Source organism: Acomys minous (assembly GCF_964271855.1).
Source record: "Acomys minous genome assembly, chromosome: 11".
NCBI lineage: Eukaryota > Metazoa > Chordata > Mammalia > Rodentia > Muridae > Acomys > Acomys minous.
Genome location: NC_140492.1, coordinates 66,763,260 through 66,777,821, shown reverse-complemented (window position 1 = coordinate 66,777,821; position 14,562 = coordinate 66,763,260). Strand labels below are relative to the sequence as shown.

Genomic DNA, 14,562 nt, shown 5'->3' with positions numbered 1-14,562 from the left:
TTCAAGGAAGTCAGGAAAGCGTGGCTGGCTTCCAGACCATTCTGTCCTGTTAGTTTACTGGCTTACTTGTTCCAGCATCTGATCACTTTTGTTAAGGTCATCACTCTGGAACATTATTCTCTGCTGCTGCTCCCAGTGTCGACTACCCTCTGAATACGCATGCGCCCGGTCTCCCCTCCCCCGCACGCACTCACTCACACACGCACACAGCAAAACAATAAAATCCATTTGTTTTTCAGATTCAACCTTAACACTGTTTCTTCAAAGGACCTTTTCTTACCACCTCCCTTTCTCCCAAAAGGCAGTCGTTCCCTCCCATTCCATGGACTCTGCCACCACTTCTCAGATTCTACAAGGTTTCAAAGCCACCATTGAAATGTGACCATCTCATGAGTCTCTGAGCTGGCATAAGCTCCACAGTAGCCTAGCACCTAGAGCCAAGGGCACGTGCAAGAGATAACCTGGCTGATTATCAGAAAAGCAAGCACTCAAAACTTCAGCAACTCATTTCTTGTTGATAGGGCCTTAAAAGCCTGCTTCAGTCACTTGAAACTATCATCCTGTTGCCTCTTCATGTCTGACCCACTGCCAGACATTTCCCATGGTCCCCCTCTTCAGTGAGTATTCGCTGCATTAGTTCTGTCTTTCCTTAGCATCCAATATCTAATATTAGAAGGTGACCGGAGAAGACATTTTGCTCACCTGCCTAAATATCTTCCACGAAGACTCCACTTATAGATGGGGCTCTGATACTATCAAGGGGATAAATCGAAGGATAAAGGGCTCCCTTAAGGGAGGCTCAGCTTCCCAAGATCACAAATCTTGCATAATGTCCTCTAGTGCAGTAGTAGGTGGTGCACAGAGTAGGTACTCATCAGGAGCTGGACTGAAAATCATTCTTCCCCGGGGGGTGGGGGGATGGGTGATAAGGTGGCAAAGCAATGTTATACAGCACTGTGGTCTTTGAAATATTATATACAGTGTAGCCTTAGGAAAAGGCTTAACCTCGCTGAAGGTAATGCTACTGCCTATGACCAGTGTGAAAAGGAGGAGATGCCAACAAGTTTGACATTTGTTAAGTGATGGAGACCGACTCAGTCTCCATCCTATTTTCCAAGGATCATAGACACCGACATCTGGGAACCCGAGAGCCACACATGTATTAGAACTCAGGGTTAGAGACCGTTTCCCATGTTCCCGTCTAGCCAGCATATGGGAGTGCCTATGCCCTGTAGCTCCTTCTCAAACTCTGTGCACCCTCATGGAGGGAAAGGTGGCAGGAATAGCCTCAACGATGACTCAGTTCGGTGACTAAGGCGAGGTGGTACTGATAGTGGGAAGCAGGTGGGAGTGAAGAGGAAATGAGTGAACACTGTATCTCGCAACAAGCTCCAACACAAAGAGATCCGATCTGGCCCCCATCTCGGCTGCCACATCACACAGACAGACTGGGGCCTGGGTGCTTCCTTGTTTATTCTACTTCACCCCACAGTGTACTTCCTGTATGCCCCTCAGTACCAATGCTGAGCATCCTCTGTCCTTTCAGGACTGTTAGCTAGGGATTGGACACTTGAATATCACTGTGGATGGATTAGGTTTCTAAACGTGTCCTGTATCACCCAACCGGTGTGTATCTGCTAGGCTCCAGACAGTCTCACTCACCCATGGTTACACTTTGACATCCCTAAACAGTGTGGAGGCAGCGTGTCTGCACATGAACACAAGGTACCAGCTCATCTGACCGTACTCAGCCCCTCTTCAGGTTAACAGTGCCACCATCTACCTAGTTAGCCAAGCTAGATCCCAGAACATTTGGGCCCATCTTCGTCCTGTGCTCTCACTCACTCCAGTGTCCAGACGAACACTAGCTCCAGGAGCTCTCATATCTTTTTTCTTTTCTACTTGGAACTGATGTAGAAAGGTCATCATCATCGTCATCGTCATCATCATCTTAATCATGATCCATTATGCCCGCTTCTTGCCTTTTCTGACTTGTCTCCCTGCCTCCTAGCTTCCTAGCCTCCCAAGCTCCTCGCTGCCTATTTTTCAGACTGTGCATTAGAATGATACATTCAAATTTCATTGACAATCTTGTTGTGCTTCTGTTTGCCATCCTCCAAGCCTCCTCCAGTTCTCATGGGATGGTCCAGATTGAGGCCTTTCATCACCCAACACCTCCCTACCTGCTGGTTTGGCCTGGTGACCCCACCCCACAAACTCATACGTACAGCAACACAACCTAGATTCCAGCCAGCCCTGAGAGTCCTACACCACACTGCACCCTTCCCACTGCTGAATCTTTGAGCATGCCACTCCTTCTTACAGACATGCCCTTCTCCGCCAAAATTCCCTATCTTCTACATAGGACTTGACTTTTCTCTCCTGTGTACCTCTATTCCCCCTCCTGCCCCCCTGTTGTACCAATTTGATCATGCCTTTCTTTCCCATGGACTGAAAGATCTTTGAACAACAGCTTTCTAAGATACCCAATCAACAAATGTTTCCTGAATATGTGACCTAGCAAAGGCAGGCATGAAGTCATAGAGTCTGTGTGACTCTTTGATCATAGGTGTTCTACCTATGACATAGGTGTGTGATCATAATGCACCCAACCGTTGTCGCCTCAGATCTCGTGCTGGGTTGTTCTTCAGACAGGCAGGTCACACACGTCTGCCTCATTCATCAGCGGGGGAGATATTACTGAGTTAATTTTCCCAAGGAAGGGTTGTAGGTCCACCTACACGGCAAAATACCTTCTCCCAGAAACTTAAGGTAAATCACAAAACTGCTCAAAACCAGCGCCCAGATTCTGGGCAGGACCCTGGCCACACCGTCAGCCTAGTCATGGCTGTCTTCTACCCACTCGGTGCTCTTTTGTAGACACTCACCCAAGGATTGCCACAGCCTTCAGGCAGGCAAAGGGTAATATGTCTGTGCAAAGAAAGCCACCCACGGAGTCTCGTCTCTTCTAGGTCACTGCTCCACCATCCCCTCCCTTTCCAGTACCTCCCACACTTTGAGGTGCCACCTACAAGGTCTCTCTCTCTCTCTCTCTCTCTCTCTCTCTCTCTCTCTCTCTCTCTCTTTCTCTCTCCCCGCCCCCCCCCCTCTCTCTCTCACACACACACACCAGCTTGTTTTTCTGCAGACCCTGAGTTGTACCCATCAGACTACAGCATCTTTCAAAGGGAAGCTGTGTCGATGTCGATGCCTCTGGTCTCCCAGGCTCTGTCATCAGTCTACCCCTCACTGAACGCCTTCCGCCAGTGAGAAGACCTGAGCTTAGTTTTCTCTGGGAAAATTATTCTCTTCTCTGGTTCTCAGTGTCCTTATTTATAGGATCGCGCTGAGGGCTTTGCTGCCAACCTCCTTTCTAGAATTACCAAGAGACATTAAACCAGGGCTTGCAAGTGTGCCTCATGAGCACAGGTACGATGCAAACATAGAAATAATAAGGCCAGTGGACATCGCGTTCTGTGTCTAACAAAGAGTAGTCTCTCAAAGCAAAAAGAACAACGAAAACCCAAGTGGTTACTAGATATGTGTGGTGTGAAAGAGAGCACCACCAGCCAAGGTTGTAACTACTTTATGCTGTGTTTTAATGTATATGTTTGGAGACAAATGTTCCATATTTGAGGTTTAAATATAGGTTAGTACATTTTACACATATGGGAAAAGAAACAACATTTGCATATGTACAGATGTGTGTGGGGTTTTTTTTTTTGTTTTTGTTTTTTGTTTTTGTTCTAGAGAAAACAACACTTGCCTAGGAGTCAGGGATAAAGCATGAAAGGAACGGCGTTTGGAGTAGAACATATATACACAGAAATCCTGACTTACTCATTCACTTTTTGATTTGGGATCATTTTGAAGTTGCCTACTCTCAATTTTCCCATACTAAAAAGAAGTAAGTTATGTAGTCAGTCTCATAGATTTCCTGTGCAATTTGTACAAAAAACATACCATATGCAAAAATATAGTATCTAGAGCAGAGAGAGCCCAATACACGCCACGGTCCCCTCCTGTGTTCTCTGTCTCACTGACACAAGGTGTGGCCTGGGGTAAGTCACTGGCCCCCTTGGAGAGACTCTCATCTCTAGGGACAGGTGGACCTGATGGTTCCCTGGATTCCTTCCAGACTTTGGATGCCATACTATCATATGTCAGATATCTATTTTCTGCATGGGCGTGAGTTGAACTAGTGAGCATAGGCCAGGGGAAGCTGCTGTGGCCTGGTGTTCACTCCACTTCCAAAGCATTTCCTTTCTCTGAACGTGCCAGTTGCTCCCTCTCATATTTTCAATACAGGGCCAATTGATGACCACAGAAAGGAATGCCCAGTGCAGCTGGGGCCCACTTGAGCCCTCCAAGCGGGCACGCTCAAGCCTGTTTGTGGCCTCTGTGTTCCCAGAGGCCTGTTGTTGGAGTGGTGTCTGGAATCCTCAACACCTGCACACCAGCTTCCTGAGCATTTCCACTGAGTCCCCCCCCCCCTCCAGCTTCCATTTGCATCTGAAATGCAGCTGCTCTGGCCCCAGAGAAGGGGGAACCACAAGGACAGGACATCTCCTTGTTTGGTGCCCGCCCCCCTCCCCACCCCCACCTCCCACTCCCATGGCTCTTTTTTTTTTTTTTTTTTTTTTTTTTTGAGTCAGGCCCAGTTTGAAGCTCCTTTGGGGTACATACAACCTTTGGTGGCTTCGTCATTGTGTTTAAACGAGCTTCATCCGCAAGAGAATTTTTAAAAAATAAAAATAAAATAAGATGAACCGACCACAAAAAAAGACCACAGCAGAAGACATCTGGTCTTTAGATGAAAGCTTTTTTTTCCCCTCCTCTTGAATTAGACTTTAAAAAAGAAAAGAAAGAGTGGGCGGGGCCTCATTTGTTCTGCACCGCCCACCAAAGAAAAGCAACACAAACAAAATTTACACATTGCTGGGGCAAATGAATGTGGGGCCTGTGGATAACCTGAGAAACAGGAGACCAGAGAAGAAAGACAGAGGCATTTTCTGTTTCTCCAGCACATTCTATGTGGTTTTTCCCACTACATTTTTTTTTTTGAAAGAGTGTTAGATCTTATATTCTCTGTGCCCATTTCATAGATAAAATGCTTACAAACTGTTTGGCCATTACTGAACCTTTCCCTGGCAACCTCTTTACTGAGGTACCAGTGGTGGGTGTGATGCAGGTGGCACCTGGCGAAATATTCTGAGAAACAATAAAGTCTGTGCTGATGAACCCCAAATCTTTATCTTCACATTAAACTCACACCTGTACACCAACAGCTACTTCTTCCCCGCTGGGTCCCCGCCTCTCTGAATGGCAGCCAGCAGCCACATCAAATTCCTGGGTATCAACCTCGAAAGTTCCTTCCTCCTCAAGCATGAGGCATCTGCCCCACTGCCCTACTCCCGCTGTCTGTCAATGTGTGCGGGGACATAATTCCTCCTTACCCCTCCCTCTGCATCATTGGCTGTCTTGGGTCCAGGCTACTTTTCCTCTCTTGCTCGACCTGTGTCTGTCTCTAGACAGCCCCCCCCCGCACCCCCCACCCCCAGCCAGCACTGCTATCAGTGATCGCTCCTTGAGCAAAACACCCAGGGGTTTTAGCTTGCAGCCTAATCCCCTAAGATGGCTTCTACATGGATCCTGTCTGCCGCTTTAATAAGTCTACCTTCCCTGCTACTGCCGTCCAACCAAACTTCCTCCAGCCTGCGACCATTCAGGGTGCTCCCTGGGGCTCTGGCACACTGACACGTGCTGTTTTCTCTCTCTGGAATGTTCTCCTGATTCTGACTGGACTTCTCGATTTTCACTTCAGCTGCCACCCTTCCTGACCACAGCTAGCATCCCATGTCTTCCGAGGATGTTCACCGTGCACTACTACCACGACCTGGCTCAGCGCACTTACTCAGTTTCGCTTTATGGCTTAATATTTCAGTTTTGTGTGTGTGTGTGTGTGTGTGTGTGTGTGTGTGTGTGTGTGTGTGTGTGTGCGCACGCGCCGCATGCGCGCGCGTGCTGGAGCATCTGATAACACCGATGGGGCCTGGATCTTCCAGCTGATATTAACGGAGTTCCAGTTCCCCACCTGCTACCTCCACGTCCCTGCTCTATTGCTAGAAAGATCGCTTCCAAAAAAAAAGCGAAACAAGAAAAAGAAAAATGCGGCATGTGTGTGTTTTAAAAATGGGATTCTTCCTCTGGGCTTTTAGGTCTATTCAAAAGGGCACACTGATGCACTCTAGAAAATCACCTACCAATACAATTTCATTTCCTGCCCAGATCATTACATGAATGGCAAACATGGGGAGGCGCCTTTACGTGCAAATTCACGAAGCCGCCCCCCCCCCCTCCTGTCCTGACACTCAGAGCCTCCTCCACAGCCTCTGTGATGCAGGCACCCTTTCTTTTCTACTATCCTGGGAAGGAGCAACACAATAGGCATGCGGTGGGACTGGCTGTGTCCACGCTGCTGGCCATGGCAGCACTGGCACACTGTCTCCTCTCTTCAACTCAAATAGGCCCAGTTTGATTTCCTAGGCCAGGACTTTTAAGGAATTGGAAATCTAGAAAGGGGACCTCTGCATTGGGCAGGAAGCTTTTTCTCTCAGCTTGAGAACCTAGGCTGAACCATAAAAAAACAAAACAAAACAAAACAACAACAACAACAACAACAAAGGACGCAAAGTCCAAAGCCTAGCCTAGCCCTGCTGGAAGGTAGTGGAGAAAAACAGCTGGAAAGCCAGCTGGGCAGTCCTTTCAGCCCCTCCTAAAGTTACTAGTCTCACCAGGCCTCCGAGGCAGGCACCCTTGCACTTCTCTGGATGCCTTTCCATGTCCACTATCCGGGTAATATCTTCAGAGTTAGGGAAACCACCAACATTTTAAGGGAATGGCTGTAACAAACAGTCGCAACAGTACCAACTGCCTTCCTGGTTAAAAACTCAGCCTTTTCCTTTAAGGCCCAATATACAGACTAAACAATCCTACCAGGTTTTGTTTGTTGTTTTTTTTTTTCTTTTGCTTGTTTGTTTGTTTTGTTTTGTTTTATTGGGTTTTTGGTTGGTTGGTTGGTTGGTTTTTGGTTTTGGTTTTGGTTTGGTGATTTGCTCATAGTTGGGTGGCAACTTCTTTCTTTTCTGTTCAACTTACATTGTTTCTGGGGTTTTATTTCCTTAGGAAGTGGAAAGGGCATGTGCTTAGAAGACCACACAGTGACATGTTCTAGCTGAAGATGGTCCACCAGATTGCCACTGTGAACGAGGAGAGCAGACTGAATTTGCTTGCCTCGAGTCCTTCTCACACACCAGAATTTTAAAAGTTGAAATCTAGGCTTCAAAAACAACTGACATGAAAACTCTAGTGCGAAGTCAATGGTCCAGACACTCACTTTAAGTGAAACCAACACTCCTTGTGACAAGGTGGGCCAACAGGAATTGGCTCTCTCTTCCATCCTGGGTTCAAAGATGTGGATTCTGGAGCAGATAGAGAACAGGGGCTAGTAAAGGCGGCACAGCAATAATCAGTGGACACTGATGCAGAACCAAGTATCAAACATTGCAAAAAGAACACTACTATATATGTAATTTAATTTAGTCTTAAAGCTGTATAAGGTTGATTGTATGCTTTTTTTTCCCCCCCCAGAGCTGAGGACTAAACCCAGGGCCTTGCACTGTCTAGACAAGCACTCTACTACTGAACTAAATTCCTAACTCCTGGTTTTACATTTTTTTCACAGTGAGAATCGCTGGCTTCCCTAAAAACATGTAGCTCCTTTCTGCTCCTGACACTATGCACATAGCAGCATATCCCAGGAGAAGGTAATACAAGGAATCAGAGCCATGGATCCTGACAAAAAGTAATGGAATAAATCTAGACCACGGCATCTCAGGCCAGGAGGGAATGGGGAAGACCAGGCCTCAGCTGTTTGACAAAGAATTAGGAAAGCAGTGACGTGCCTTCCTCGTGTGTCTTCCTTAAGAGTTTCTGAGCATCTCCGTTACCCTCTGGAAAGGTATGTAGAGGACAAGAAAATAGTGTAGGAATGTGTGTCCAGTGAGTGACCTGAGTCTTCTCCGGGCCTTACCCCTTTGGTCAGGGAAGAGCAGCAGCAGAGGTAGTGCCGATAGCCTTGGCTGGAATGTGGTGAAAGCAGCAGCTGGCTCTAAACTCTGATACACAAGCCCCTGAACTTTGAACAGAGGAGAAAAAGAAAAAAAAACATATTAAAAAAATTCCCCTCACGTGTCCTGCTGACATCTCAGCATCTCAAAGTTCAGTACAAAGCAAACATCAGCGTGACTCTCGTGGCTACCTGCAGAAGAAGGATGCCATGGGTACTCTCCATTTTAGGGCTGAGGAGTTTAAGGAAGTCAATGTTAAATTCCTATCAGACACCCAGGACTAAGGTAGAGATGCAAACAGAGCAGATAGGAGGCATTTTGGCTAGCCAACACGACGATATTAAGAAGGACAGAAGGGTTTGTAAAGTTAGGGGGCCATGATGATGAGACAGCCCAGGGCCATGGAAGGAAAATGGCAGGAGGGATAGCATGGTTCTACAGGGTGGGAAAGAGGAGTCCTGGCTGAAGAGAGGACCCTCATAAGTGAAACCAAGAAGAGTATGAGCAGGAGGAGGAACAGCCTGTGTGAGGTCACTGAAGCTGGAAAGAGAGTGGTCACTGTGTATGTTTCGGGGGGGGGGGGATAGGGTTTAAAAAGAAGTGGCTAGCAGGGCAGTGGTGGCGCACGCCTTTAATCCCAGCACTCCAGAGGCAGAGGCAGGCAGATCTCTATGAGCTCAAGGCTAGCCTGGTCTACAGAGTGAGTTCCAGGACAGCCAGGGCTACACAGAGAAACCCGGTCTCAAAAAACCAAAACCCAAATAGAAGGGGACGTGAAGTTAAGAGCAAGCTGGGGTGTGTGTATGGTCATATCTCATTGTATACATGTATGAAATTCTAAATGAAATGGCAGAAGAACTTTTAAAATATGCATCGCTGGGGACAGGAGGGTTTGGATTCAGGGACCTTCTAAGCCATAGGAAGAACTCTGAACTTCCATGTAGATGCTGAGGACAGTGGAAGTGGCTTGATCCGATTAACATGCTTTTTTAAATGATCTTGTCATGGATTGGATGGGGGAAAAAGGAAGCTGCTGAGGACGTCCTTGAAGGAAGCTGTTGAGTAGAGCTCCAGTATGATTCAATAGCTACTTTGACTCAAACCACAGGCCCCTTCTCTAAATCAAATAACAATCGTTGGCAATGTGTAATCTCAAAAATGCACATCATTTTATTATGCTGAATCATGCTTATCCAATGTCTTATCATAAGCTGAAAGGATAGAAGTCGTACAGGGTTGCTACGAGAAAGTGTAAAATGGTCACTTCTTTTCTCCTTCCCAGGTGTTCCAACAACGGTGGTTGAAAAGAGTGGTGACAATGAGGGACACAAATATAGGTTGCTTGCACTGTCTTCGCCTACACAGTCTCAACCTCATTACATAGCAACAGCAACAAATGTCAGTGGCAGGAAGTACATAACAAGTACATAACCACATTTTTTTTCATCCAAACTCAAGAGTCACATATATTTACAGTTGGCTTCACCAGAGTTGAGGGTGGGTGGGCTGTCTTCTCACATTTTTCAACCAATAGGATTTCATGGCAGTCATCAAAACAACGGCCTTTCAAAGTTGACCTTTCATGGTAGAGGGCTTGAAGGGAAGAAGAGAAAGACAGGAGAGAGAAAACATGGACTTTGCTCATTTGTCATTCCAATAGCTGAGCGCTGGATCGGCCTGATGTTGCAGACACATTAATTTGATTAAGATACAATCCATGGGTCATTCAGGCGTATGAAGTACTCTTGCTTAATTGCAAAATTAACAATGGAACAGGATAAATCATTACCAAACTGGAGGTTATTCTAGGACTCATGGATTTTTTTTCCCTCACCCAATTCATTTTCTCCATCTAAAGTTGTTTTTGACACTTGGTTAAAGGGGAAAAAAACTGGACTAAAGCAACAGTGGGCACATGGCAGCTCTTCAAGCCATCAACTAAGGGAGCTTAGGCACACTGGGAATGGGAGTACTGGTAAACCCATCTTACAAAGTGCTTCCAAGAGTCCCTTTGCCTCCTAAGTACTCATAATCATCACATGGTTCACAGGACTTGGGAAGCCATCTATTGCCTTAAGAAATCTTCTCTGAAGATTAAAGGCTGAAACTTAGTTTTCATTTTTTTTTTTTACTACCTTGGGTTTTTTCTTTTTCAGAATAGCCTAATTTTTAAGACCATGCAACTTTTGGTCAATCGCTTATTGACTATTATATTTCAAGCACCATAGTAAATGACGAATGAAAACAAAATACAAAGATTGATTCCGTTCTCAACAAGCTTCCATTCTAATTGGTCACTGGGTTCTTTCCATTTTGTGAGTACATAAAAGTCACCTGGGTACACATCAGAGTCTACTGACGTGCTACAGCAGAGGCATGCATAGAGACCATGAAGAGAAAAAAAAAAATATCTATCAGAGAGTGAATGTGCTTTGAATTTGCCTTACAACTGAAATAAGAACAGTTGACTATGTAAAGAGGGGAGGAAAGAAGAAAGAATAATCTCTTCCAGACACTCCCAACATGTCCTTGTGGTCATGCAAGAATGGAGAACTTAGCCCATACCACACAGAAGAAAGAATTCTAAATTAAAGCTCACAAGACATTGTCCTACATCTATGGCTTTAAGCAGAGCACCTCACCTGCAAGCACTTTGATTTCCTCACCTGCAGACTGAGGATAAAGACCTTGCACTAGATAGTTTTATGTCAACTTGACACAAACCGTAGTCTTTTGAGAGAAGGGAACCTCAACTGAGAGAAGGCCTCCATAAGACTGAACTATAGGCAAGCCTGGGGAGCATTTTCTTAATTAGTGATTGATGTGGTAGGGCCCAGCCTATTGTGGGTGGTGCCACCCTGTGGTGGTGATCCTGGATTCTATAACAAAACAGGCTGAACAAGCAATGCGGAGCAAGCCAGTAAGCAGCACTCCTCCGTGGCCTCTGCATCAGTTCCTGCCTCCAGGCTTCTGCCCTGTTTGAGTTCCTGCTTTGGTTTCCCTCAGTGAATTGTGACTTGGGCTAAGTAAACCAAGTGAAGCCTTTTCCCCAAGTTATTTTTGATCGTGGCTTTCACCACAGTAATAATAACCCTGACTATTGCGTAAGTGCAGATCCCTCCCATTCCCATTACATCACAGGTCATTTTGAGAGCCAGTGAAAGAGTGTATATAAATTTCATTGAACATATAAGGAAAGGCTGAGCTCTATGAAGCAGAGATATCACCTTGAAGGAGTTATTGGACAGGGGCAGCAAGCCACCCACCAGCTGATCCGTAGAGGAACGCTTAGTCTGTGCGTGACCAATGACTTTGGTTACCAATAAATATAGCAACAGACTCACCATCTGAGAATTTCTCAGGGCCAGTGGTCACATGGAGAACAAGTGGCATGTGACTTTTGGTATGGTCTCCACCATCTCTTTCAGCTCATTGTCTCACAGCTTTCTCACACAGTGTTCTTTAGCCATGTCCCAAAATGCATCCTGATTTCTGATATACAGAGTCAAAACAATCCTTTTGTAATTAATGCATCGCCAAGAGATCTGTAAGATAAGTCCCAAGCATTCCATGGGAGTTTGCATCTGGCACCCCCAAAAATTTGGAGTTAAATTAAAAAAATCAAGGAATGAGCAGGGTACACTAGTTACTGCTTAGAAAAGATTCATCACTGTATGATACATGAGATGAAACTCAAAAATTATGGACATCTTGCTTTCCTGAGCTCTGATTTTGGAAGGCTTGTGGTGTCTGAGGCATTCACTGATATCAATGCACAATTTTATCATTTTATCGTTTCAGAATGTCAAGTCTGCACGTTTCCTCTTTTGAAGTGAGACACTCTGAAAAATGACATGTCAGTGGAGATTGTTGCTTAGAGCCAGAGCAGGCCGTGACATTTGTTCCCTCCATCACAGATGGCAATTTCATCTCTTTGTTCCCCTGCTGTTAATGAGAAGAAAAAGCTGGTCCACTCTGAGGGGGGGCAGCCCAGAGGACTGGATGCATGTGTTACCTCCACTCTGTGGCTTTAAGCACATCCATTGACATTCTCAGCTTTGATCTCTTTTCAGTGTTAGCCTCAAAAGGTAGACACAATCTCTACAGTTCCTTCCAGTTCTGATAGTTTGGAAAAACTAGCATTTGTCTCACTGGACCATTAACTTGGCAAGACCGGATAGCCATGGAGAAGAGGGTCATTGGTGGGGCCTCTCCTTTCCCCCTCCCTCTAAAATGAAGGTGACACCTATGCTATAGGGTCCTTGGGAACATTTGGTGTGCTATATGCCAATCTTGGCAGCACCATTTGCCTACACGTGGAATTTTAGTCAAAACTGAAAAAGCAGCTGCCTCTACACCCCATGCTCCAAGTTCTAGGCATCTTTATGGTCTGGTACATGGCCCATGACCTACTGTTGACCACTATTAACTTCATGCTCAAATATTAGAATAACGTTGTAAGTTTTCTTTTTCTGCCTAGGGGTCATGTGGAAAGCCTGTCAGAGTTTCTCTTCCTTCTAGCTTGGAACCTTGTGAGCATGACCTACAGTTTGCTTCAGGTATCTGAGAAAGAGCCCATGAGAGTGCTCCCCTATGAAGACATGGGAGCCCTTTAAAGAGCTTGACAGGGCATGGTGGCACATACTTTAAATCTCAGCATTTGGGAGGGAGATTTGGGTGGATCTCTAGGACTCAAAGGTCAGCCTGGCCTACATAGTAAGTTCTAGGCCAGCTGAAATGATACAGTGAGACCCCCGTTTCAAAACAAAACCAAAGTAACCTCTTTGCTCTGCTGCACTGGAGCCTGTAAGTGAATTCCATGTCCCTGCAGTAATGGAAAGAGTGCAGGAGATAGGAGATCTGAAACCTAGAGTCAATAAGAGTAGGTGCTTGTGGTTTGTGTAAGCACTGAAAGAGAATGAGGGTTCATCAGGGGTAGCAATCCCACCACAGGGTGCAGGCTGGAAGCCCTAGCAACATCCCTTACTTGTTCAGGGCTCTCATCCGCAGAAGAACCTGAAGGAAAAAAACATCAGAAAATTACATTTGCTTCCCCCCCCCCCCTTTAATGAGGTCGAACGCTTTTAAGGAATGGAGAGCATAGCTCCAGCTAAGCTTTTAATTAGCTTCAGGAGCACTTGCTTCAAAGCAGCCTGCTCCCCAAAGTTGCTCAGTCTCCCATTCTGAAGGAGACGGAAATGCAATGGCAATTTGCCTTGTCAAGTGACAGAAAGGTACTCCCCTAGCATTGAGGTCACATGGGGAAAAGTCGCTCTGAATAGCCTAGGCACAATACACTTTTTTTCTTTTCTTTTCTTTTTTTTCTTTCTTTCTTTTTTTTTTTTTTTTTTTTTTTTTTTTTTTTTTTTTTTTTTTGCCCCATTAGAATGCCAGAACTTGTAAACAGCCTTTGCAGAAAGTTAATTTAGATAAAATTTGGTGAGTTGTTTTGTTATTGATAGCCAACTATGTAAACATGGGCCGGTTTCTCCTAGTCAACAGCAGAAAAATAAGGACTTTGGAGTCAAATAGACCATGGATGATATTCTGCACTCATATGAGTTAACTCGGGACTGGTGGCTTCTGTGCCTTTACATCGGTGATATAGATAGCTGTATCTGACTTGTAGGATGGCTGAGCATGCTCCAATGCCTCTTTCCTTTCCTCTCAATTGGAAGACCATGCAAATCTCCCTGCTCTACTCCTTTCCCCAGGGTTGAGCAATGGCCCAAAGAGAATACAATGATGCAGAGACCAGAGCCGTGGCTCTTGGCTTTGCAGCCTGGGGCCGTGCTCCCTTCCTGGCTATGTGACTGTGAGCAAGTCCCAGAGCCTCTTTGCCTGTTTAGGGTTCAAAGTGAGACTGCTATGCGTGGCTTCTGCATAGGATTACCGTCAGGTCTAAATTAGTAAGTGTACCAAGAGCTCTTGCTTAGTGCCTGGCACGTGGTAAATGCGTAATAAATTATCGGCTAATAACGGCAGCAATAACATCTGAGAGTGCATTGTAAAACTTAAAAACCCTCCAAGACGTCTATCTTAAATCCTTTTTGGAAAGAATGCGCCAATGTTAGCAGCGCTTATGTAAATGTAAGTGGTTATTATTTATGTAGGAGAACATTACTGAGTATTATTCAGGAAGAGGGAGAGGACAATGTAGAGGGAAAAAAATTTATGACAGGGTTCTCGGAGGAGCACATAATATCTCCACCATCAACATGGAAGCAGAGCCGCAGATTAACTCAGGGCAATCCCAGCTGCAAGCCTTGCTGGTAGTCTCCTCTAAGCAGGGAGAAGGAGGAACGGAAGGGGATGGGAAAGAAAGGGGATGAAAAGTCTCATTGTACTGCCTTTAAAGTTAACCCTAACCCTGTATTTATTAAACAGAATCTCACTAAACACACAGCCCCTGGGAGGCAGATGAGCAGCTGTG

The 14,562-nt window shown here is 45.6% G+C and overlaps 1 long non-coding RNA gene across 1 annotated transcript in view; it reads left to right on the top strand.

The window, feature by feature from the left end:
- Window positions 1-2,700: 2,700 nt before the first annotated feature.
- LOC311608577 overlaps window positions 2,701-14,562 on the top strand; it is an 18,125-nt gene continuing 6,263 nt past the window's right edge. The window contains exons 1-2 of the long non-coding RNA XR_014783025.1: window positions 2,701-2,772; window positions 7,745-8,020. This is a non-coding gene — a long non-coding RNA (uncharacterized lncRNA). The remainder of the gene's footprint in view (window positions 2,773-7,744; window positions 8,021-14,562) is intronic.